This window comes from Canis aureus, chromosome 8, assembly GCF_053574225.1.
Source record: "Canis aureus isolate CA01 chromosome 8, VMU_Caureus_v.1.0, whole genome shotgun sequence".
Classification (NCBI taxonomy): domain Eukaryota; kingdom Metazoa; phylum Chordata; class Mammalia; order Carnivora; family Canidae; genus Canis; species Canis aureus.
This window is the reverse complement of record NC_135618.1, coordinates 28,578,511-28,602,366: the sequence shown is the minus strand read 5'-3', so window position 1 is coordinate 28,602,366 and position 23,856 is coordinate 28,578,511. Positions and strand designations below refer to the sequence as shown.

Below are 23,856 nucleotides of genomic sequence, written 5' to 3'. Positions count from 1 at the left end.
TCCTTTGTAATGGTGTTCGGAGACAGAACTAGCTCTCAGACATCTAATCATTCATCCCACCAACATTTTTCTTTCTTCTAGAATGTGCCAAATAATTTCCGGACCCTGGACAGTAAGAGGTGAGGAAGGCATGGTCCAGGCCCTTGAATTCACACAGAAGCTTACTGTGAATGCAACAAATTTCCTATAATCTGGCATGCTGTGGTTAACAGAAATAACTATATACCCTTAACCAGATAGCCTTCATTTCTTCATTTAATAAATATGTACTGAGTTCCTTCTATGTATTAAAAACTGTGCTATATATAATATAGTTGTAAACACAGACATAACCTCTATTCAAAAGGAGCGGATAGTCTGTTAGGGGAAAAATGAGACAGAAATTGTTAGTTTCCTACATGATTTCCATTCTTCCTTCTTCTTTTTTTAAAAGAAGTCTGATTCTTGTCTAGGGAGCAGTATGTCCAGTTCCAGACAATGGATGACGATTCATCTAAGCCCGTGATTCCCAAACTGTGTGTCCAGTCTCCAAGAATGCCAAAGTAAACTCACTGGGGGACCATGGCATAGTTTAATTTTCAAGAGAAGCAGTATGATTCAAAATTTGTTGGACTGTGTGCAAACTACTAGCTTAGGGTACAGTTTCCATATTAAATCACTTCGTTCCTTCAGAATATGCCATATTAACTGCAAAGCAGGATTTTCAGTGGTTGCTGTGATTAAAAAACAAACAGATATGGCAATGAAAAGCATGGAGAACAACCAATGGCACTCTCCAATCTGATTCCAACATTTGTGAAGCTGTAGAGTGCTTCACATAAGTATATACATCCTATTAGTAACATGTGGTTATTTAAACATAGAAAAAGTATTACTTTTCTTTCTGTTTATGTGTATAATTTATTCAAATGACTGCTAAGTTATAAATGGAACTTTAATGTATTTCTTTTGGCACAAGAAAATTACTGAGACCCCAAGGGAGCTATGCACCAAGAAAGTTTGGGATCCTTTGGCCAAAGCCAATCATTTTTTTAATCCTCTTTCCTGCTTCCCTAGCTTCCTTGCATCTAAAGGTGAACATAGGACCCAATTCCAGGCTAAGCAGAAATGCACCTGGAGGTAAGAGAGGAAGGACAGTGCTGAGAGAGCATTTACTTTTCAGATGAAAGGGGACAATGGCAACAACTGTTAGGTGTCCTTCAAGAGTCCAATTCCTTTAGCAATGTAATCCTACAAGATACAGGTAAAGACCACATATTCCAGCCTCCTTTCCAGCTACATGTAACCAACTGACTAAGCCCTGACCAAAAGTACATGAACAAGAGAGATACATACAAATTTTTAATCATACTCCTAAAAAGAAAGAGCATGCCTCTACTTCTTTCCCCTTTCTTGTCAGACCCCAGGAAATTAAACAATCATCTTCAAATGCACATAGATAATATCACTAGCATTCTGAGATAAGAATGTTAGGCCTCCTTATTTCGAATCCACCACTTTTTCTATATGTTACATTCACTGAGATCTTGGAAATCTCTGCTATAATTTTATATGCCATATTTGATATGTTAATATGATGAGGTCTTTTTGATATATCATATTTATTCAAAATAAGACAAATTCACATCATTATAAATGCATAGACCATCGCATTATGGTTAATAAGTAAGATTTAGTTAACGGGTCAACCCAGTTTATTAACCTGCAACAGCTAAAACCTAGACCCTAACTCATGCATTGTAGGTTCCCTCTACAAGAGGCAGGTCACATGGGAGTTGGACAGCTCCTATGGTTAGGAAGAGCTGCAAGGCAGGGCTTTAGCCCTTGCTCCGTGAAGTGGAGTTTCTCTCAATCAGGAGTGGGAAGATGCAAAAGTGATTGCTTTTTATTCTATAGAATGTAGGGAGTTCTAATTTTAGTTTATGTAAAGGAGCTGAAGTAAACATGACATATACAGAGACAATAAGACAAATGGATACTTAAGGACAGACATAAACCACAAGATTATAAAATAGCAAAAGAATTCATTAAAAAATTAGCAAGAACATGACATCTGAGACAGGTGACTTTGTAACTAAGTCATTGGAAGTTTTGTAAAAAAAAACATCTAAAGGGATTTCAAAACATAATAAAATTTCATTTCTTTAAAAACATGTAACTATTTCTTTTACTACTTGCCATGCTCAGTCACACCACATACAAAATTATTTAATTCATTAAGATATATAAAAAAACAATGGTTGAATTCCTAAAAAAGATGATAATGACTGAAGATATCTACAAAGCATACCTACATACCACCTATTCCAAGTCATCTACAAGATCTCAGACAGAACTGTAGAGTGCTTGCAAAGTCATAGTCACTGAACTACAATATTGTGGTGGCCCAGGGATCCTCAAGTTTCATGGCACTGTCCTTGATGGCTTCTCCCAAGAGACATAGCACCTATATCTTTTGGCTGTGCCAGTGTGATGAACACTGCATTCTAGTGCATACACAGCAGCTTCGTTGGACTAACCACCCTTAGGAAGAACCCAGGAGAACAGAAAAAAGAAGACAATGATCACCAATATTTTAGAAGGTATATATTTTTAACATTGTTTCCCACAAACCTTGGGTCCCTGATATGTGTGGATGACTTCTTTGTGTAATTAAAACTTTCTCTAAAAATATGAGGTTGAGGGATGTCTGGGTGGCTCAGTGGTTGAGCGTCTGCCTTTGGCTCAGGTTGTGATCCTGGAGTCCTGGAATCGAGTCCCACATCAGGCTCCCTGCATGGAGCCTGCTTCTCCCTCTGCCTGTGTCTCTGCCTCTCCCTCTGTGTCTCTCATGAATAAATAAATAAATAAATAAAATCTTAAAAAAATATGAGGTTGAAAATGAATGTATGGTGAGTTTATCTAACATCTAACTGAAGAAACAGGGACATCCTGCCTGTATCTGTGTAAGATAAACATACAAAAAAATACACATCAGACTTGACAAAGCCAATGTAGAAGAAATACAAAGGCATATTAAAAAGAGATGCTCTAAGCAAAAGAGGCTCATTTTTTTAGGTTATAATAGTCTCAGTGACTTATTTCTGAAAATGGCTTAGTGTGTGTGCATTCATTCTCCCAAATGTGAAGCAAGCCTGTTAGGATGAAAAAAAGTTCTGAGTAGAGAAATGAAGAAAACTTCACTAACTAAGCTAAGCAGCAAGAAGCTGGAAAATCTGATCTACTGAATCCTAATTTTCTACCCTGTCTTTAGTCCTCATTCTCTTTCCAGTCCTGTGGATGGGCCTAGACACACTAACACTTACTATATTTTAAGAGAGGAGACTCCAGAAAATGGCCTCATTTGTTAATTTTATTATTTTTTTTTAAGATTTAATTTATTTATTCATGAGAGACAGAGAGAGAGAGAGAGAGGCAGAGACACAGGCAGACGGAGAAGCAGGCTCCATGCAGGGAGCCTGACATGGGATTTGATCCCAGGTCTCCAGGATCATGCCCTGGGCTAAAGGTGACACTAAACTGCTGAGCCACCGGGACTGTCCCTCATTTGTTAATTTTAAAAACTATTTTGTGGTGTGCAATTTGCTTTTTGGTTTTGGTGCCTTTCTTTATACGTGCTAAACTGTGGCAATCAGTATTTGCCAGATGACATAAGATGAATTCAGAAATAAGATGGGAGGGAAAAAGCCATTTAGTGATCAAAGAAGAAATAAGTACAGCAGCAAAGACTTCTTTAACTTATAAATATCGGCCATATTATTAATAACTATAATTATTAACCTCAAGTTGGTACCCAGGTGACTTATAATTTAGTATCAAGAATAAGACAAATATATAAGTAACTCTTAAAAATGATGGAATATAGGGAGTGAGGATGTATTACAAGGTTTAATGAGAAATGAGATATGGGACTCCGCAACCAAAAGGTTCTCCCCTTGAACTGCTTTTTTCCCCCCATGAACTCTTATTGTCATCCTTTTTCCTTGTCTCCAGGCAATTGTTTCTTCTACTCTCTCCCTGTTTTTCTCTATCCTCATTCCTTAATTTATCCAGTTCCAACCCATTTTAGGTCCTATGGGTTATCAATCCATGTTTTGATAATATCTCAATTTCCCCTGTCCCCATTATTCCTGCTGCATCCCATCTGGTTGCCCATACTGCATTCTCTTGGTTCTTCATATGGGCCATGCTCAGTTCTACCTCAAGACCTTTGCATATGTTGTTCCCTATGCCTAAAACATTCTATCTTGTCCTCAAATTCTTTTAACTCCTTGCTACTTCACCTAGCTAACACCTCTTCATTCTCCAGATCTCTGTCTATACTGCACATCAAGGAAGCCATATTTGATTCCCAGCTAAGTTAAACCCTTTTAAACATGTTGTGCAGAACCTTTTAAAACTCATAACAAGTGAAATTATCCATCAAGTCTTCTTTTTTGTTAAATTATAACCTCTGCATGGGGGGAGGTGGCAATTCTGTCTTAGTCATTGTTAAATCCCCAGTGCTAGTTTATCATTTGATACATGTTAGGCATAAATATCTGTTCCATACAAATAAGTGAAAGGAGAAAGAGACTCTAGGAACTCAGCTGAGATGATCAAGGAAGGATTTATAGCGAAGGAAGCTTGTGAGATAGATTTTGACACATAATGAGAGGCAGTGGGAATAGTTGGTGCTGAGGCTTGGAACAAGAGAGTTAGTGGGTGCTCAGAGAAGAGTGGGTTGTTCATTTTGTAGAGTGTGGGTCACATAAGATAGTAGGAAAGATTAGGCTGGAAAGAAAGGTCAACATAATATGATGGAAGGCCTGACTTGAAAATCAATACTTAATTTAATATCTGATAAAGAGACAAGGAAGAAACATAGTACACTGGCTAAAGGAAAGGGGAAAAAAAGAGACAGAGCATGTTGGAAACTTGTTCATGAACTCAGTGATAGTCCAGGCAGAAACAATAAAAAACTGAGCTGCTGATTGTAAGAAATGGATGGGGAAAAAAAACCCACAGTGATAGAAAGAATTATATGTTTAAGTTGAATTGTGTGGAGAAAGACTAAAATATTTAACTAAAATATTTGGGGGAGACAAGGAAAAGAGATAAGCCAGTGTGCCTCCTGATGTTTCTGTAAGAATAACTGGAAACATGGTGAATCCAGGAAAGTTGGGAAAATTTGGCTTTAGGGATGGTCAGGGAAAGAAAGTGATGAGTTCATTTTGTAACATTATTGAGCTACATTTTTAAAAAATCATCTAGAATAAAGTATTCTTAGGGTGTACATTCTGATCAATGGCTGAAGATTAATGTTCTATGAGATTTTATATTTGTACTCTAATGAGATTTTATATTTACATTTCTGTTAATTCCCTTAGTCATTTCATAAGCTTTTATACCAGAAGGGTGTTTCAAATAGTAGGATAAACACAGTGTGTCTTCTTGGAGAACTAATTTTATAGAATATTTGAGACAATAAATCACCAACCAACTTAATCCTCTTCCCCACTTAAAAATATTCTTACCTTAGAAGTACATGATGGATGAGAATACAAGATCCACATGGATTTTCAGACACACTCAAATTCCAGGAAATGTCATGCTTGTCAAACTGCTTTGGGGTCTATGTTCCTTGTCCCAATTTCTGTATCCCTCACTTGGAGTTTATTTTGCTAAGTAAGTTGTCAAAATAGTTTTTCCACATTCATACAGCTGGTAAGTGGTAGAGCAAGAATCTTAAACCAGATCTCCATAGAGCCTTCTCTCTTACCTATTTCATTAGTACTTACTATCTATATATAATATTCAGATAATATCATATTTAGCATCACTAACCAAGTGAATGACAACATAAAGCCAAATACTTCCAGCTGGTACTTTTCAATTATGAATTAGCAAAGTCTCCAAGAATGTAATCAGAGCAAGTGATTTTTCACAGTGCTTGGGGAGAGTGAAGATGGGATCATCAAAAGAATTAGTGTGGTGTTTCCTAGTTCACTAATGATTAATCAGAAGGGTATGTTAAGCATTCTTTTAAGGCTCAATCCATCCTTCAAACTTTTAAAACAATGAGCTGCGATCACCTTCCTATCCAAAAGCTTGAAAGCACAATTTAGAAAGTCCTTCATAATCTGTGCCTAATTATTCTTCAGCAATGAATCCCCATACAACTAGCCCCAAATACACTAGATTTTAAACCATGAGTTAATACAATTAAAAGTCTTAAGACTTCAAAAGTAAGTAAGAGTTGGTCAGATTAAGGGGTAGGGAACAGGGTCTGTCTTTACAGAGGTAGAGAGTTCTAGGCAGCAACATGCAGAAACAACATCATGTAGGAAGAGGGAGCCAGGTCCACTGAAGAAGGCAATGGAAAGTCAGTGAAGGGCTTTGAGCAAGGAGTGACATACTCAGATCAGTCTGTACTTAAGAAAACTCACTCTAGGGGCACCTGGGTGGTTCAGCCAGTTGAGCATCTGACTCTTGATATCAGCTCAGGTCTTGATCCCAGGGTCACGAGCTTGAGCCCGGTGTTGGGCTCCATGTATGGAGCCTACTTAAAAAAAAATTACACTAGACACTGCTGGAAATGATATTGACACACATGGAACTGTCACTACTACTTCCAGATGTCCATGACTTGTATAGGTAAGTGTGGAAACTGATAAATGAATTTACCTAACAAAACTGTAGTTTTGAAATCTTATCATATTTTTAAAAAGATTTTATGTATTTATGAGAGACAAGGGGGAGGCAGAGACATAGAGGGAGAAGAAGGCTCCCTAAGAGGATCCTGATGCGGGACTTGATCCCAGGATACTGGGATCAGAACTTGAGCCAAAGGCAGAAAGGCGCCCCAGAAATCTTATCAGATTTTAAAATAACAGTAATTAAACACAAAGGCTTTCCTCTAAAAGCTTCATGGTGCACGTTAGTGTGCTTTTATAAACTTTAGTAACCATAATAAGCAAATTACTTTGGCGCACTGTATTTTTTAAATGTTCAATGCATGAAATATAATACTACAGCATTCCCAAACCACTTTATAATCTTTTTAAAAAGTGCTTATTTAAATACACAAATATGATCAATGAATACAGAATTACATAATCACCAAGAGAAGTTGCTAGAGTTTTCATAATGGTCTCTTGGTTTTCCCTCTGCTGATATTGGCGCCAAAGAAATTAGGTTATAACTATTGTTTCTCTGTGGCTGAAGAGACATTTCCAAGTACAGAATGAATGGAGTTCATTCAGAGGCCTTGCAAATGGGCTGTGGCCCCTTTTTATGCATGATGGGCCCCAGCAAGGATATTTAGAACAAAACCAACTTTCACTTTTTAATGCATTGACAAGGTCCTCACATTTTAAAGGAGCTCCACACAGTGGATTTACTCAGGTTTATCTCTTCTGTCATCACAATTTCTATAGAAGAATATTAAGGATGCCAGGGAAGGGGGCTGAGTTTTCTGTTTTAATAACAGGGCAAATTATATGTTGTTTAAAGCCTAAATTATAGAGGATGTAGGAATTTCCAATTGATTAAGTTTGAAACAAATAATAATAACATTTGAGAAAGAAAAGAGCTTGATGGAGAGAACAAGTCCCTGTGGAAGGAAAAAAGGTGAAAAAGTCATGCATCTTTCAATAAACTTATTTATTTATTTATTTATTTTTGTGGTTACTATTGTTCCTGAATATATCAGGGCTGCATGTATTTTTTTTTGAACTGATTTTTTTTTTTTTTTAAGACAAGATGAGACTCTACAGTTGGGAGAATAAAAGGTTATAACCCACTTCCTCCACGCCCTCTTGATACTCACCATCCACCCTTTGTGTGGTCTTTGGCTTATGCAGTATCCTGTCTCATTATGACTAGACATAAAGAGTCAAATAACTGTCATCAACAATATAGTATCAAATTGAAGGTCTCATTTTTTTAAATGTATCTATTTTGTCAATTTACTTTTTTTTTTCCTGTTTAAACCACAGAATAACCTCCTGCCAAGTTCACAGCTGGCAAAGGAACAGAGAAGTAAATTTTAATCTAATGCTATAGTTTTAGAACAACACAGTCAAAAGATTTTAATAGGAGGGGAAAGTAATTTCACATTATTTTACCTGAGATGGGATCATGACCTGAGTTGAAGGCAGTGAGTTCAATATTTAAAGGTTCACTAGGACTTTTTCCTATCTTAGCAAGGGAACTAATTTATTCCTAGGTTGGCCCAAGGGCGGATCTCTGCTTCGTAAAGTAATTTGTGGGTTGGCCTACAAAGGGCACACAGAAAACCAATGAAAAGAGAGTAACGAGGTAGAAAGAATACCGGTTCTTGGCATCTGCTTGCACTTCATTGCCTGCATTTCTGCCAACACAGATTCGGGCGAGATGGAGTGCAGCTTCCAGTGGCTGGCTGAGGAACCTGTCTGCTACCCACTTCATTCAGCAGCAGGGGACCTGTCATGCTCCTTCACACTGTGTCCTTTTGACGGACTTGATAGAAACTCGTCTTAATGGAGATACTAAAGATTAAAGACCAATTCTGAGACTGAATCATTCTAAGAGAGAAAAAATTATCCAAGTCAAGTGACACTATCTCTAACATAAGTTCTGCTAAAGACAAGACAGCTCCTCTGCAAAAGAAAACAGACACACTGTTCAAGGGTTAAAAGCAGCAGAGAGATAATTGCTAATTAATCCTTTCATGTTTTCATGAACCAAATATTTAACTTACCAACTATCCTAAGTCGTATTTTTATTAGAGAAATATTGTATAATGGCTGTGCATGTACTCTAAGCATTTTATTATATAACAATATTATGCAATTGCAGTGGAAATAATGATACAATCTATCTCACCAAGTTGTGGAGAGGATAAAATGAGATAAAAGTATATAGTGCTCATAATGGGACGCCTGGGTGGCTCAGCGGTTGAGCATCTGCCTTCAGCTCAGGGCGTGATCCAGAGTCCCAGGATCGAGTTCCACACTGGGCTCCCTGCATGAAGCCTGCTTCTCCCTCTGCCTGTGTCTTTGCCTCTCTCTGTGTGTCTTTCATGAATAAATAAATAAAATATTTTTAAAAAATAAAGGGCTCATACACCATATTCATGGTGCCTTATAATTGCTCAATAAATGGTTATTATTATTACTGCTGTTATGGAAACTGTTCATGTAAAGCTTTGTTTCATAGTCCAGCTAGAAACATCTACTAATGAAGACACTAGGGGCTAAATAGTAACTCTGAGCTTGAGTAGGATCTGGAAAAAAAGAGAAATTTTTGATCCAGAGGTATTTATAAGGTTTCAAAGCACCCCTAAGACTCAGGTTTTCTGTAATTTCCATAATTCCTTAAGTTTTTGAAGAGATATGCACTTTCAAGAAGTTAGGCTTTCACATTAAATTAAAGAATCTGAATCCTGGCTTCACAATTTAGTCTCTCTACATTTTCGTTTTCTCCCATGCAAAATGGAACTAATAATTCTCCCTACCCTCAGGGCCGTGGTAAGGATTACTGAAGACTGGAAGACCAGACCGTATGTGTAAATGCTTCAGGCAGTGCAGGGAATTTAGCAAGTGTTAAACAGATCTTAAATCACTACCATCCTCATTACCACCATTATGTCTCATTGCCTGAGATTATCTTTGATTTTCTATTCTCTTTGGTGTATAAGGAAGTTCTGATTTCAATTATTCTGTAACTGAGCATTCCAAAATATGAGGTCATTACTAACCTTCCTGTCTATAAACTGGGGGGATATCTGAGAACACAGTGGCTGCAAGGAAAATAATCACACATTAGTAGGCTAAAGAAAAGGAGGAGAACCCAGCAGGATACGAAGCTGCCTCACTCATCCCTCAGGAACCCCAAGGTCAGGCTTGTCCTCTTTGCTTTTCTCTGTCAGTGCCCTTGGTTTCCTTTGCTTCCTCAGCAAGGGTCCAGTCTCAAGTAGAATGACTTGTAAGCACATCTGTCGAGGGGGTGGGGAGCTGTCTCTAAATTCACATTCTTTTGTTTGTTTTTCTTAAAGATTTTATTTATTTATTTGACAGAGGGAGAGAGAAAGCACAAGCAGGGGGAATGGCAGAAGAAGAGGGAGAAGCAGGCTCCCCAATGAGCAGAGAGCCCGACATGGGGCGATCCCAGGACCTCAAGATTATGAGATCATGACCTGAGTTGAAGGCAGACGCTTAACTTACTGAGCCACCCAAGCACCCCCTAAATTCACATTCTTGAGAGACAATCTTGGTATCTTAGACAGATTCCCATACTAATACTTGATTTTGTTCCACTTGCCTCTCTTGGTTATCTCTCTTCCTACAGCTCTTAATTTCCAATTTCTGATTAAAAAAAAACAAAAGAACCTGTTTCCTAATTATGCTAGTGGACTCTTAAGTCAAGTTGGTTTAAACATATTCTCAAGAATTTGAATCTTGAGTAGAGGTGCCTGGGACAATGGGCTCCTGAGCTCCTGATCTCAAGTCCTCAGAATTGTCCTGGTTTTCTCACCTCTGTGAAGCTCGCTTTGGAGAGGTACCTCCAAATCTCTGAGCGACTCCAGCAGTTCTCCTTTTTAAAGATGGTCTCTGTCTCTTAAGCACTTTTCTGTTTTTTAGAACTAAAAGGCCTTCCAAAATAAAAAATAAAAAAATAAAAATAAAAGGCCTTCCAGCGCTGAGTTTTCTCTGGGGAATTTAATCAGCTATGATCAGTTAGGGACTTAGACAAGCCAAATTAAGCTAGAGGAGATGGCAGGTATAACAGGCAACTTGATATATCCATCACAGGGAAAAATGGGTTATAACAAAGGAGTACATTTGTATCTATATCTACCATAGCCCTAGCAGGATATAAAATACCTCATTTAACTGAATTCTATTTAAGTCCATAGGCATTCACTGAATAAGAATTCAGGGGATGTTTAAGTGGGCAAAGCTAAGTCTTTGCTTTCAAGTAATGTCCAGTTGAGGAGAAGGATATGTGTACACATATAATTGTAATATAAGGCAAGGTATCCTGACTACTATGCTAGATGAAATAAGCACACAGAGAAAAGAACAATTAATTTAGACTATGGGATTAGCCAAACGGATCAGCCTGCTAAGAGATTCAAATATCATGTTGTAAGCTACAGACATGAAGCAGAGAAGGATTCCTTTTCAGGAGCTATGGCTTTTTCACATCTTAAGCAATATAAGAAAGCAGAGTCCCCTGGCTTATAGGCACTTGGGAGATTTTACTGCTTTCCCACTCTCAACCTCACTGAGGCACGGGTCTAAGTAAAGGTGTATAGTGTCAGAACTTCTTTCTCCCCAGCAAAGTGTTTCTCTCCTCCCAAACCCTAATCCTGGGTTGGAAGGAAGTGTTACAATCCATGGCCCTACTTCTCCACCAAGGCTGTTTTCCATGCTTGAATTACTTCAACAAGGAGAAAATCTGAATTTATGGTCCCCACACTTTTGAAGTGGAGGTAAGTACATCATTTTTCTCAGATCTTAAATCTGATATTTCAGCACAAATTCTAGCCACAATGGAGTCCCTCAACCAAATTGAGTATCCACTGTGTTAAGGATGAGTCCTGGATACCAGTGTAACCTCTGCCTCCTTACCTTCTAGTCTACCCTGGCCCTGCAGGACTGCGGTTCTACCCCATATATAGCCCTTCTTACCTGAGAACTGATTTTCCTAATTCTTAACAGTCATCTCTCTGGCTGATGATTCTGAAGCCTGGGTCATGTATTCTAAGTCCTAGTCCAATAAGCAATTCTTTTGGAACACAAACTGATATTTTCCATACTTTAGAGCAGGGGATGAAAAACTATTTTCTATCAAGGGCCAGACAGTAAATATCCTAGGCTTAGAGGGTCTCTCTCTGTCCCAAGTATTCAGTCTGCCATTTTAACACTAAAGCAGCCACAGATAATACTTGAACAAATGGGTAGAGCTATGTTCTAATAAAATTTTTACAGAAGGAAGCAGTGATTTGGCCTCTGGGTGTAATTGGCAGACCCCCTTCTCTTGAGCATTACCTATGCATTCAGGATTCCTTAATACCATGATCCATCTATTGGAGAGATAGCTCAACTCAATCTTTCTCAATCCCCCCCCCCTTTTTTGCAAAAGTTTAGGATAACTCTCCGCATAGTGACAACACACAAGATGTCCATACACCTTACGTCAGTTCCTGGGCCACTCCAGAGCCATAATTAATATTTGTATGTGCCCCATCCTTCCCCCTAGAGTTAAAGTGAAAAAAAGAGAAACCAGAAATGGAATGGTATATCTATATATACATATAGCAGTTAAAAATAACAACTGAAAATAACTCAAAAAGCCTTTAAAAAAAAGTAACTGATCCTTAATTATGGAATAATAGGAAGGGAGAAAAGTTATGAGACAATAATCTGTTATATCCTGCATGGAGCAGATACCTTGGTCAAAAGTAAAGAAAAGTGGTGTTGCCTGGGTGGCTTAGTTGGTTAAGTGTCTGCCTTTGGCTCAGGTCATGATCCTGGGGTCCTGGGATGGAGCCCCACATTAAGCCCCACATCGAGCCCTGCATTGGGCTCCCTGCTCAGCAAGGAGCCTGCTTTTCCCTTTCCTTCTGTCTGCTGCTCCCCCTGCTTGTGCTTGCATTCACTTGCTCTCTCTCTTTCTCTCTCTATCAAATAAATAAATAAAATCTTTAAAAAGAAAAAAGGGAAAAAAGTAAGAAAATTGGTTGGGGGTATCCCTGGGTGCCTCAGCGGTGTAGTGCCTGCCTTCGGCCCAGGGCGTCATCCTGGAGACCGGAGATCGAGTCCCACGTTGGGCTCCTTGGATGGAGCCTGCTTCTCCCTCTGCCTGTGTCTCTGCCTCTCTCTCTTTGTCTCTCATGAATAAATAAATAAAATCTTTTTTTAAAAAAAGAAAGAAAATTGGTTGGGTTACTCCCTAGAAAGTGACAAGAAAACTGAGGCTCATAAAAATTAAATGAGAATTCCACATAGATATGTCATGGAATTACTCATTATGCTCACCTTGAAGCAAGGGAAGGCGATGGATTGCAATATCCTAGACTGGAAATCTGAATATACTTTCTGAGTAGGGTTGTTAAATAGAGTGATTTGTAAAAATATAGTGGGCTTAATAGGATTTTGTAAGTGATTTAAAAATATATAAAATAATAGTAACAATTGCCATTTAGTTAACTGTCAATTAAATGCCAAGGTGGTAGAGATTTTTCTGATTTAGCCATCCAACATCCATTCTCCTTTCTCCCAATAATACTTCCTATTCTTTCCTCTGGGAGATCATGCTTCTTGTGCTTTTGGTCCTTATGCTTTGAATGCTGCTGAAATTGTCCCTGATTCAAGAAGTGGGTATGTGAACTAGATCTGAATGATCAGAACATTGAATTTCCCTGGTCTTAAAAATGTTTCAGAGATGGAAACATGTGAATGTTATTTAATCAAAATGAGGCCAAGACTTTTTTTAGGTGTTTCTGAGAAGAGTTGCTTTTCTTTTTTTTTCTGTTAGAGTGGAAACCTACAAGATGTAAATATGGAGTTGGTAGGAATCAGCATTAAGAACTTCTTCCATGATAAAGCAAATATCAAGAAAGGTAAGCAAGAGAAATGCAAGAAGATCACGTCCTGAGGATACAGTTGAACAGTAATATTTTAGTAATAAAACAAAATAAAAATAAAATAATTTCTAAAATTCTAACCAGTTTTCTTTTTTCCTCTCTCTATTCCTCCCTTTATCCTACCTTCCCTCTCTCCTCCCTCCTTTCCTCCCTTTTACTTTATGCCTGCAACTGAGAGTGCTAATACAATCTATTTTATGTTAGCCAGTACATATACATTTTTTTAATCCACAAAACAATCTTTTGGATGGAAATAATTATTCTCATTTTCAGATCAGTCAACTGAGTAATTGCATAGTATGCCCATGGTCATGCGCCTAATATGCCTCAAAGTGATGATTCAACCTCAGGTCAGTTTGACTCCAAAGCAGGTGGTCCTCACTGCACTTTGTTCTCAGGGGACAGGGCTCCTAACGGACCAAACCTTGAGGTTTCAACACCTCACACGTGCTTATAATTTAGGGGCCATAACTATGTTAGACGTATAATATGATAACACATTTGCTCTGGACTGTGATGGGAAAATAAATGATTTACTTTTGAAAATGTAGTGAATCCTTGACCAGGTCACAGGTGCATTTTATTTCATTTTATTTTATTTTATTTTATTTTATTTTATTTTATTTTATTTTATTTTATTTTAAGATCTTATTTATTTATATGAGAGAGAGAAAGAGGCAGAGAACACGAGTAGGAGGAGTGCAGAGGGAGAAGCAGAATCCCTGGTGAGCAAGAATCCCGATGTGGGGCTTGATCTCAGGATCCTAGGATCATGACCTGAGCTGAAGGTAGATGCTTTAACTGACTGAGCCACCCAGGCACCCCCACAGGTGTCTTTTAGAATGTTCATGAAATGATTGTTACAGACAAGCCATTTATAAAAAGTATTTCTTTAAAGTGAATGGCACTTTGTTCTTGTAGTCTAATGTCAGGTGTATGTCCAAGACAAAACTAAAAAAGTTGAACTCATACAAAACAGAGAGTAGAATGGTGGTTGCCAAGGGCTAGAGGAAATGGAGAGATGTTGGCCCAAGGGTACAGACTTCCAGTTATAAAATGAACGAGTTCTGGGGATCATTTGTACATAATGGTGATTATAGTCTGTGAAACCACATTGTATAGTTTGATTTGCTAATTAAGTAGATCCTAAGCAATTACCTACAAAGGTAACTATGTGAGGTGATAGATGTGTTAATTATCTTGATTACCATAACAATTTCACAATGCATATTACATGAAGTCATCACATTGTATACCTTAAAGAAATCATGTTGTACAAACTCAAATATATACAGTTTTTATTTATCAATGATACTTCAGTAAAGCTGGGACTTATCTCAGTTATTTACTGCTCTGAGATGACAATTTAGACATTTCAGTCTTTGCAATTCAAAAACACTAGGAGACTTTTGATTTGTTTGAAATAGATTCCAGTGACCTATCCTAATATATTATGGTAAAAGGAGTAAAGGGAAATTTCTCTGATATCCAAACTCATTTGAAAAATTTCCCTATTGCCTCAGCCTACTCTTTCTCCTCTAAGTAGATATAAAGACAGAAAGTGTGTACAGAATATAACATTATTTAAATGAAAATCATATCAGTGCTCTGAAGTAATCATACATTAATAGTTCAAGATTATTGACTTCCATGTTGTTACAACTTACATAAGCCATGTGGCTACATTAAAGTTAATAGAAAATTTGAGATCCCTTCTCAAATACATTGTATTTTAAAACAACATATTTTTATAATGAAAACTGTCTTGATATATTTCCTTATTCAGTACTATACAGTAATAATCTTTGATTGTTTCCTGACAAAATAGTATTTAACTTTAATTACAGTTGTGGGCATGTATTACAAGCTGCTCATTTGGAGAGGTAATTTATGTAGCAAATTTGTGTGTGGGTGTGCATGTGTGTGTGTGTGTGTGTGAGAAGGAGAAGGAAAGAGAAAGAGCACAAAAGAGGCAAAAGTGAATCATATTCTATTAAAATAATCTATAAATATTTAAATCTAAAAGTCAGTAGTTCCTTAGTTGAGGAACTTAGGAGAGGATGCGGTACAAATAATAATAGTGCTATTATGAGCATCCTCATTTTACTGATGAGAGACTGAGGAACAGAGAAGTTTGTTCAGTATTGCATGCCAGACTCTTTTTAAGATTTATTTATTCATTTTAGTATAAGAGATAGTGATCAAGGGATGGAGCAAAGGGAGAAGGAGAGAGAGAATCCTTAAGCAGACTCCCCACTGAGTGCAGAGCCCAACATGGGACTCAACACAGGGTTGAATCCCATGACCCTGAGGTCATGACCTGAGCCAAAATCAAGAGTCAGGTACTTAACTGACTGAGCCACCCAGACGCTTCTTGCATCTCAGACTCTTATTTTGTTTGGAAAGAGTGGTTCCCTATGAAGTTTCACACGTTGGGGAAAGTGTTACATTGCCAGCTTTCAGGATGAGTTCACTTCAGGCAGATACTGGGAACATAAGATGCCCTATTAATTTAAGAAGCCCTTTATACCGTATTTTTTGTTCTGGGCATCCCAGTACCATTACTTCATTGCTAAACTTAGTGCCTGGTATGCTCTAAATGTCTAAACATCTCTCAATGTCTGTTGTAGGATGAAAATGAGTATAAAAGTTTTTGTCTTGGACATACACCTGACATTAGGCTACAAGTGAAAAGTGCCATTCACTTTAAAGAAATACTTTTTATAAATGGCTTGTCTATAACAATCATTCATGAATATTCTAAAAGGCACCTGTGGGGGCGCCTGGGTGGCTCAAGTCAGTCAAAGCATCTACCTTCAGCTCAGGTCATGATTCTAGGATCCTGAGATCAAGCCCTACATGGGGATTCTTGCTCACCAGGGATTTTGCTTCTCCCTCTGCCCTCCCCGTACTCATACTCTCTGCCTCTTTCTCTCTCATTCTCTCAGATAAATAAATAAGATCTTAAAATAAAATAAATAAAATAAAATAAAATAAAATAAAATAAAATAAAATAAAAGGCACCTGTGAGATCACACAGTATTTGTCTTTCATCAAATACTTAGCATCATGTCCTCCAGGCTTATCCATGTTGTTGCAAATGGCAGACTTTCCTTCTTTTTCTATGGCTGAATAATATTTATATATATAGTGTATAGGTAATATATGCATGTTTGTGTGTACATATATATGTTATATATTATATTTTTATTATCCATTTATCTGTTGATGGACACTGAGGTTGTTTCCATAGCTTGGCTATTGTGAATAATGCTGCAGTGAATGTGAGAGTGCAGATATCTCTTTGAGAGACTGATTTCCTTTCCTTTGGATACAAGCCCAGAACTGGAATTGTGGATCAATTGGTTGTTCTATTTTTAATTTTTTGAGGAAGATCCCATTTTCCATAGTGGCTGCACCAATTTACATTCCCATGAACAGTGTACAAAGGCTCCCTTTTCTCCGCATTCTCACCAACACCTATCTCTTGTCCTTTTGATAATAGTTATCCTAACACCTGTGAGGTGCTATCTCATTGTGGTTTTGACTTGTTTTGCCTTGATGAGTAGTGATATTGAGCACCTCTTCATATACCTGTTAGTCATTTGTATGTCTTCTTTGGGAAAATGTCTATTCAGGTCCTTTGCTCATTTTTTTTGCTATATTGAGTTGTATGAGTTCCTTCAATATTTAGGTTATTAACCCCTTATTAGATATGTGGTTTGCAAATTTTCCCCCATTTTCATAGGCGATTGCCTTTTAATTTTTTTATTGTTTCCTTGCTTTACAGAAGATTTTTAGTTTGATGTAGTCCCAACTGTTTATTTTTGCCTTTGTTGTTATGCTTTCTTTGTCATGTCAAAAAAAAAAAAAATTGTCCAGACCAATGCCAACAAACTTTTTCCCCTGTGTTTTCTTCTAGTTTTCCCTATGTTTTATGGTTTCAGGTGTTACATGTAAGTTTTTAATCCATATTGAGTTGATTATTGTATAAGGTCCAATTTCATTCTTTTGTTAAAATATATATTTCTCTTAGTGCCCATATAACGCTGAATGAAGCCATGTGGTGTAATGGTTAAAGAACAAGAACACTGATGTCAGACAACTGTGGGTTCAGATTCGGATTCTAGGTGAGGTTCTTAGATTAAATGCATTATTGTATGTAAAATACTTAGCATGGATGCTGACACTTGGTAAGCACATGCATATGTATAATAATGTTAGATTTACAAAATACAAATCTTCATAGAAAAGCTTTCAGTGATAAAGGAAATATCAAAAATTAAAAGCAACTATATATCCTTGAGCTTTCTTTACTAGTAACATATAAAAAAACATAAAAATCAAATTCTTTTTTAAAAAAGATTTTATTTATTTGAGAGAAAGAGAGAGCGAGCACAAGCAGGGTGAGGCAGCGAGAGAAGCAGACTTCCTGCTGAGCAGGGAGCCCTACCTGGGGCTCGCTCTCAGGACCCTGAGATCATGACCTGAGCCAAAGGCAGCCACTTAACTGACTGAGCCACCCAGGCACCCTAAAAATCAAATTCTTAATATAGCTCTATAAATTAAGAGTTAAATCACTTGGGCATATAAAAAAGACTAGATAAACAACAGGGAGATGCTATACTAATAGAGAATAATTCTTTTATTATTATGTAACTATTTTAACTATATTTAACTGTATTGTCCAACATCTTATTAGTTCAAATGCAATGTGAAATACTATACTGTGTGTTGCTCTACACTTTATTTGGTTAGTTATAGAATTTGCAGTTATTTGTTACTTTTTATAGTTTTTTACATACTTGATAGTGAGCTAAACACCTTAGTTTTGCTTCAGTTACACAATTATAAGATCTTTTTCATCACACAATTATTCTTTTAAAATGAATGTGGAAGTACAAATGTGCAGAGTGTAGACAGCTGTCCAAACAAAAGAACTCTATGTATCAGGACAGGTGCTGTAATTTTCCCCCAAATCCTTAACACAAGTGCTGGGTTTATAAAAAAAATTTGGAGGAGAAAGACTTAAACAAAAAAGAAATAAGAGAGAGAGTAGTAAAAGCAACATATTTCAATTTATTCCATGCACAAGAATAAAAAAATAATCCATGAAAACTTTAAAGAAAAGTATAGCGGATTGTCTGCTGCTTTGGAGGTATTTTGATATCACATAATAATCCCAGTTTGGAATACTTATTATAGCTAGCTAACCCAAGGCACTGGGTCAAAGTGTTACTAAGAATCACGTCACACTTAATAAACCTGAAGAATCAACTTAATTTACAGATTACTAGACTATGAGTTATTTCAGGGCAAGATCCAACTTATTCATCATGGTTTTCCCAGTACCTCACACAAACCAGGTAAGGATTAAATGAAGGAGCACAGACAACTGAAGACCTACACCTACTGGAAGAAAAGCCATACTGTGTTCAAATGGCACTCTCCCATAGGCTTAAATCAATAGCCAGGTGATCAAGAGCTGTGGTTCTCAGTCAGGGGAGATATTACCCCCAGGAGATGATTGCCACCATCTAGAGTAATTTTTTGGCTATCACAACTGTGGGGATGATGTTATCTGGAGGCTAGAGGCTAAGGGTGCTGCAAGCATCCTACAGGACACAGGACACCCTCCAGCCCCCCCCCTCCCCCGAACAAAGAATTATCTGGCCCACAATGTCAATAGTGGTAAGGTTAAGAAGCCCTGATGTAAAAGTTAACTGAATATTTACAACAGCATCAGTCATTCAGAGCAGATGCTACTAAACCCTACCTTGTTTAATTAAAATGTCTCATTATAGAATTTGCGACTCATTTTCCAAAAAGGGAAAGCTGCTAAAATGGATAGAAATGTGGAAGTAGAATGAAAAGCCTCTCATTTTCTCTTAGCTAATAGACAATTTTTCACACAGCTTTGTGTTTATCACTACATGTGATCTTTCGGAACTGGGGATGATGGTGAGTGACAGGGGTATGCTTCCACATGAGCTGTTGCTTTTCTCCTAGAAAATATATTGACTTTTATTAGTGAGACATTTAGAGAGGTCACATATGGAAGAAAGGCTAGAGTGGTGCTCCATATTGGCATAAGAATACTGAAATAGAAAAAGTAAAGACAATAATGATAAGATAGTCAAGATCTTTTGGGTGCTTTCAATCTGGCAGGCACCATACTAAGCATTTTACATGTGTTTTTGTTTTACTGGCAAGATCTACTAATTTCAGAAATTGAGAGTTCCAGAGAGAATACTATTTTCTTTTATAAAAAATATTGTTTTATAATTTCCCCTTGACCTGTTCCTTTCCTCCCCTACACTGAGACCTTCTGGAGGATAGGGTCTCTTGCCTTATTCATCATTGTGAACCAAAGGACCTGGCATTTTACCACAAAATAGGGCATTCATTACAAATTTGTTACATAAATAAGAGTACCCCTGCTCAATAAGACATAAATCCAGAGAAACTATCTGAAACACTCCAAAATCTGAGAAGAGAGGTTGTCACAAGCCTAGTCTGTGAGCTCCTCCATAAGTAGGATATCTCATTTATCTTTGCATTCACAGTGAATTCACAGTTACAGGAGAAGAGTCTAGCATATAATAGGCACTTAGAATATTTTGAATTGAATTAATCTGGAGACTATAACCATTTTCAGAAGTTCTTCCAAAACAGGGAAATGTGATCCACTCCTTTACTCGGATCTTGACTCAGCAAATACAGTTACTACTGTTTTTCACATGTACTTGTTTACTGCTCTTGTGTGGTTCCTGCTTTTTACATGTTCAGCTCTGATGATAACAATTAATGGCACTCAGACAAGGTCAAAGGGAGGAAGTATTTCACTTGGACAGTTTCTTTACCCAGCTATATATTTGTCAGTGTGAGGAGCAGAATATTTATATAAGTAAAGGCAAATATTCTTTTCTGAGTCTAACCCAGTGCTCTCCAGCTGCCCAATTAGATTGTTGCCTTATGTGGGGAGCCATCATGTGGTGCTGTGGTGGATACTGTGGGAAAGGGAGGAAGAAAAGAAGTAGAAACAAGTTGAATGTGCTGAGGCAGAAACTATAGGTCTATTTTGAGCATATCCCACCTGATGTTTTATCAACAAAGACAAGAACAACATGTCTTCTGTTTCTTAGGCACTCAAAAAGTTTTCACTAAGCTTCAAAAATCAAGCACATGGGGGATCCCTGGGTGGCTTAGCTGTTGAGCGTCTGCCTTCGGCCCAGGGCGTGATCCTGGAGTCCCGGGATTGAGTCCCATGTCGGGCTCCCTGCATGGAGCCTGCTTCTCCCTCTGCCTGTGTCTCTGCCTCTCTCTCTGTGTGTCTCTCAGTCTCTCATGAATAAATAAATAAAATCTTTAAAAAAGATCAAGTACATTGGCATAATAACTATAAAGTATTTGTTTGCTGTTCTTTTGTTTTAGAAAAGATGTTTTTTCATTCTCTTCATGAACTAATGTTTATGAAATGCTCTCATATACATGCTTTCTGTCATCGCCTGCACTGAGAAAATTATATAGAGAAGTTTCTGCCCTCTGAGTTTCTGTATTGCATGGAATAAGAGAGAATAGAAAAGAAGGTCACACTCCTTTCCTTTAAAATGTCATGACCCAAAATAATATATAAATAAATGTTTACTGTAATCAGGCAAAATTGGCAGTAGTATAGATATCGGCAAACTGAATGGAGAATCTATGCCCTCAGACCATGGATGGGTAAGTAAACATAGATATAATGCCTTCCAACTTCCCTCAACACAACTTCTGCATTTTGTTGGTTCTGAGATGAGAAAATGAGATTATCTCTTGGATAATCTCTGATCACTTTCTGTCTCCAACAGCAGATCCCTTTGCAGCCTACTACTGAAGGAATGGAAAGACCTCACAGTGGGCCACCAGAGAGCTACGACACATGCAAAGAACTTGCAACCCTCCTTGTTTCCTTATTTTTCCTGATTCCATTGGCAGAATTTTTTTCCTTGCCCAAAGCAGAGCTGCAAATGAAAGCAGCTGCCCAAAGTGGAGGAAGTTCAAAGACCAGAGAAGAAAGAGAAAGGAGGTGGGGGTCAAATGAGGAAAACAACTGAGGACAGCAAGAAGACTCTTGGCAACTCTGCCTTGTACAAAAGTCTAAAACAGAAAACATACGGGGGACAGATGGACTGGTGGCAGCCGTGGGCAAAGTGATGCACCCATAGGCTTTCAAGTGACAACTAAGTATTGTATTTTACAGATTCAAAAATTTTTAATGCTCCCAGGGCAAGAAATATTTCAAAGTATCTTCCTCTGAGCTTTTGGTGGCCACTTTTCTGGTTCCTGTCATACACTCATTCATGTTTCTGAATCATGCTACAGATGAAAACCTATCTAAAATTTTTGTATGAATTTCTCCTTTTGACTTAGGGGTTATCGAGAAAATAGAAGTATGTTTATTTCCAATCTGACTTCAAAGGGCCCACTTAGAGGAATTAGTGTATATCTGCATTTTTTATATATATTTTATGTATATCTGTATATTTTTAACTACAAGTTTTAGTGCTTCATTAGATATTAATATTTAATCTTGAAATTATTATAAAAGGATTATAGTTAAAATGTTCCAATTAGTTGCTTTCTTTTGAAGAACTTAAAAGAAATAAAATAAATACAACTTATGAGACCTTACAGAATATATTTCAAAAACAGATTTAAAGAATATATAAATATCCTACTATATTTTAGGATTTTTAGAAAACTTTTATGCAAATTAATTTTACATAGTTTTGATTCAATGTTAATAATATGAATTCTAGCCTGTTGGAATTCCAAAAGATTGGAAAATTCCATGGACTGCAGATTCTGGAAGGAAATTTGAATATATTCACAATTTCAAGCATCTACATTTTTAGCACAAACATTTTCTATTGCCTCTTTAAAAAATATATTTACAAAGCAGCAAGGGTAACTGTGAAATAGGACCTGCAAATGCTTGATCTCTGTAGAAATTTCAGGAACGCAACTACAGAACAGTAAACACTTTCTACAGACTGACTGCCAAATCTACAAGTCTCTTCTTTCAGTCAACACTTTCCCACCATCCTGAGAACCATTTCTCATTAACAACCAAATTGTTTTCAGATGCAGTGCTATAAGGGGTTTCCCTAGAAACCATTTGGTAAAAGACTGTGGCTTTCTTCCATAGAATCTCAAGCAGTGAAAAGGCAGATTTTCTGGCATAAATCAAACCCAATTTCTAGGGTTCACTAAACCCTTTCTCCTCAAAATAATGTTTTGTGACTTGATCTTAGCAGTTAATAGTACATGCAGGAGAGGTGGTGTGAACCAGTTCTGAATGAATTTTATTCCATTTCTTTTGTCATTCAATTGAAACCATTTCCAGGGCTTGTTATACCTTGATGAAGGTTTAACTGTACAACGGATGGACAAAATGGTACATTTTATTGTATAGCAAAATCTGTACATTTTTTCCTACTAAGTTGCCCAGGTGAATTAATCTTTTTTATTGAAAGGATAATACCATTTGTTCTGATTTCAGAGTTGTTCTTGCTTGTATATTTACTTTTTAAAAAAGAAGTTGGGCAACACAGAAGTTTTTGTACTAAAAATATAGATACTTCATCTGGCCAATATATACAAATATATATCAATAATGTTTAGGAAGTTATGACTCATAAGAAATACACTGAAAAGAGGCATTTGTATTAATAATTATGTCTCAAGTATGGACTTGGCAGGATATCTTAAATGGAAATCTAAAATTATTACTGGGATGGAATCATGATTTTCCATAACTCCATACCTTTTGCACACATTGTTCTTTTTGCCAGCAATATACATCTGCCTCCCAGAAAAATCTTATTCCTTTCTCAGTCTCTACTCAACTATCTCCTCATTCATTCATTCACTCATTCATTCAATAATTTTTTCACTGAGCACCTACTATATGCTAGATGCTGCGCAGAGAACATGGAGCCGATGGGTGAATCCGAATGGACTGATTCTTCCCTAACTTTAGACAGAGTTACCATCAGCCATTTAACAAGTATCTAAGAACACTCACTAAGAACTAGTTCTAGACACTTGCCACTTGCCATATTGCAATCGTTCATTTGTGAATCTACTTTACCTATTTGGCTATGAGCTTTTTGAGGAAAGAGCTTTTACATATTTTTGTATTCCCAATACCTAGCACAATTTCTGGAACACAGCAGGAAAAAAGTAAATTTTTGTTG

At 37.2% G+C, this 23,856-nt stretch overlaps 2 long non-coding RNA genes across 9 annotated transcripts in view; one reads left to right on the top strand and one right to left on the bottom strand.

Annotated features, from left to right (window-relative positions):
• The window catches only part of LOC144318563 (uncharacterized), a 153,129-nt gene that overhangs the window by 87,794 nt on the left and 41,479 nt on the right, over nucleotides 1-23,856 (bottom strand). The window lies entirely within an intron of this gene.
• On the top strand, nucleotides 9,721-22,086 carry LOC144318053 (uncharacterized). The gene is made up of 4 exons (XR_013383912.1): nucleotides 9,721-9,859; nucleotides 13,507-13,591; nucleotides 17,652-17,745; nucleotides 21,466-22,086. It is a non-coding gene; the product is annotated as an uncharacterized LOC144318053 (long non-coding RNA).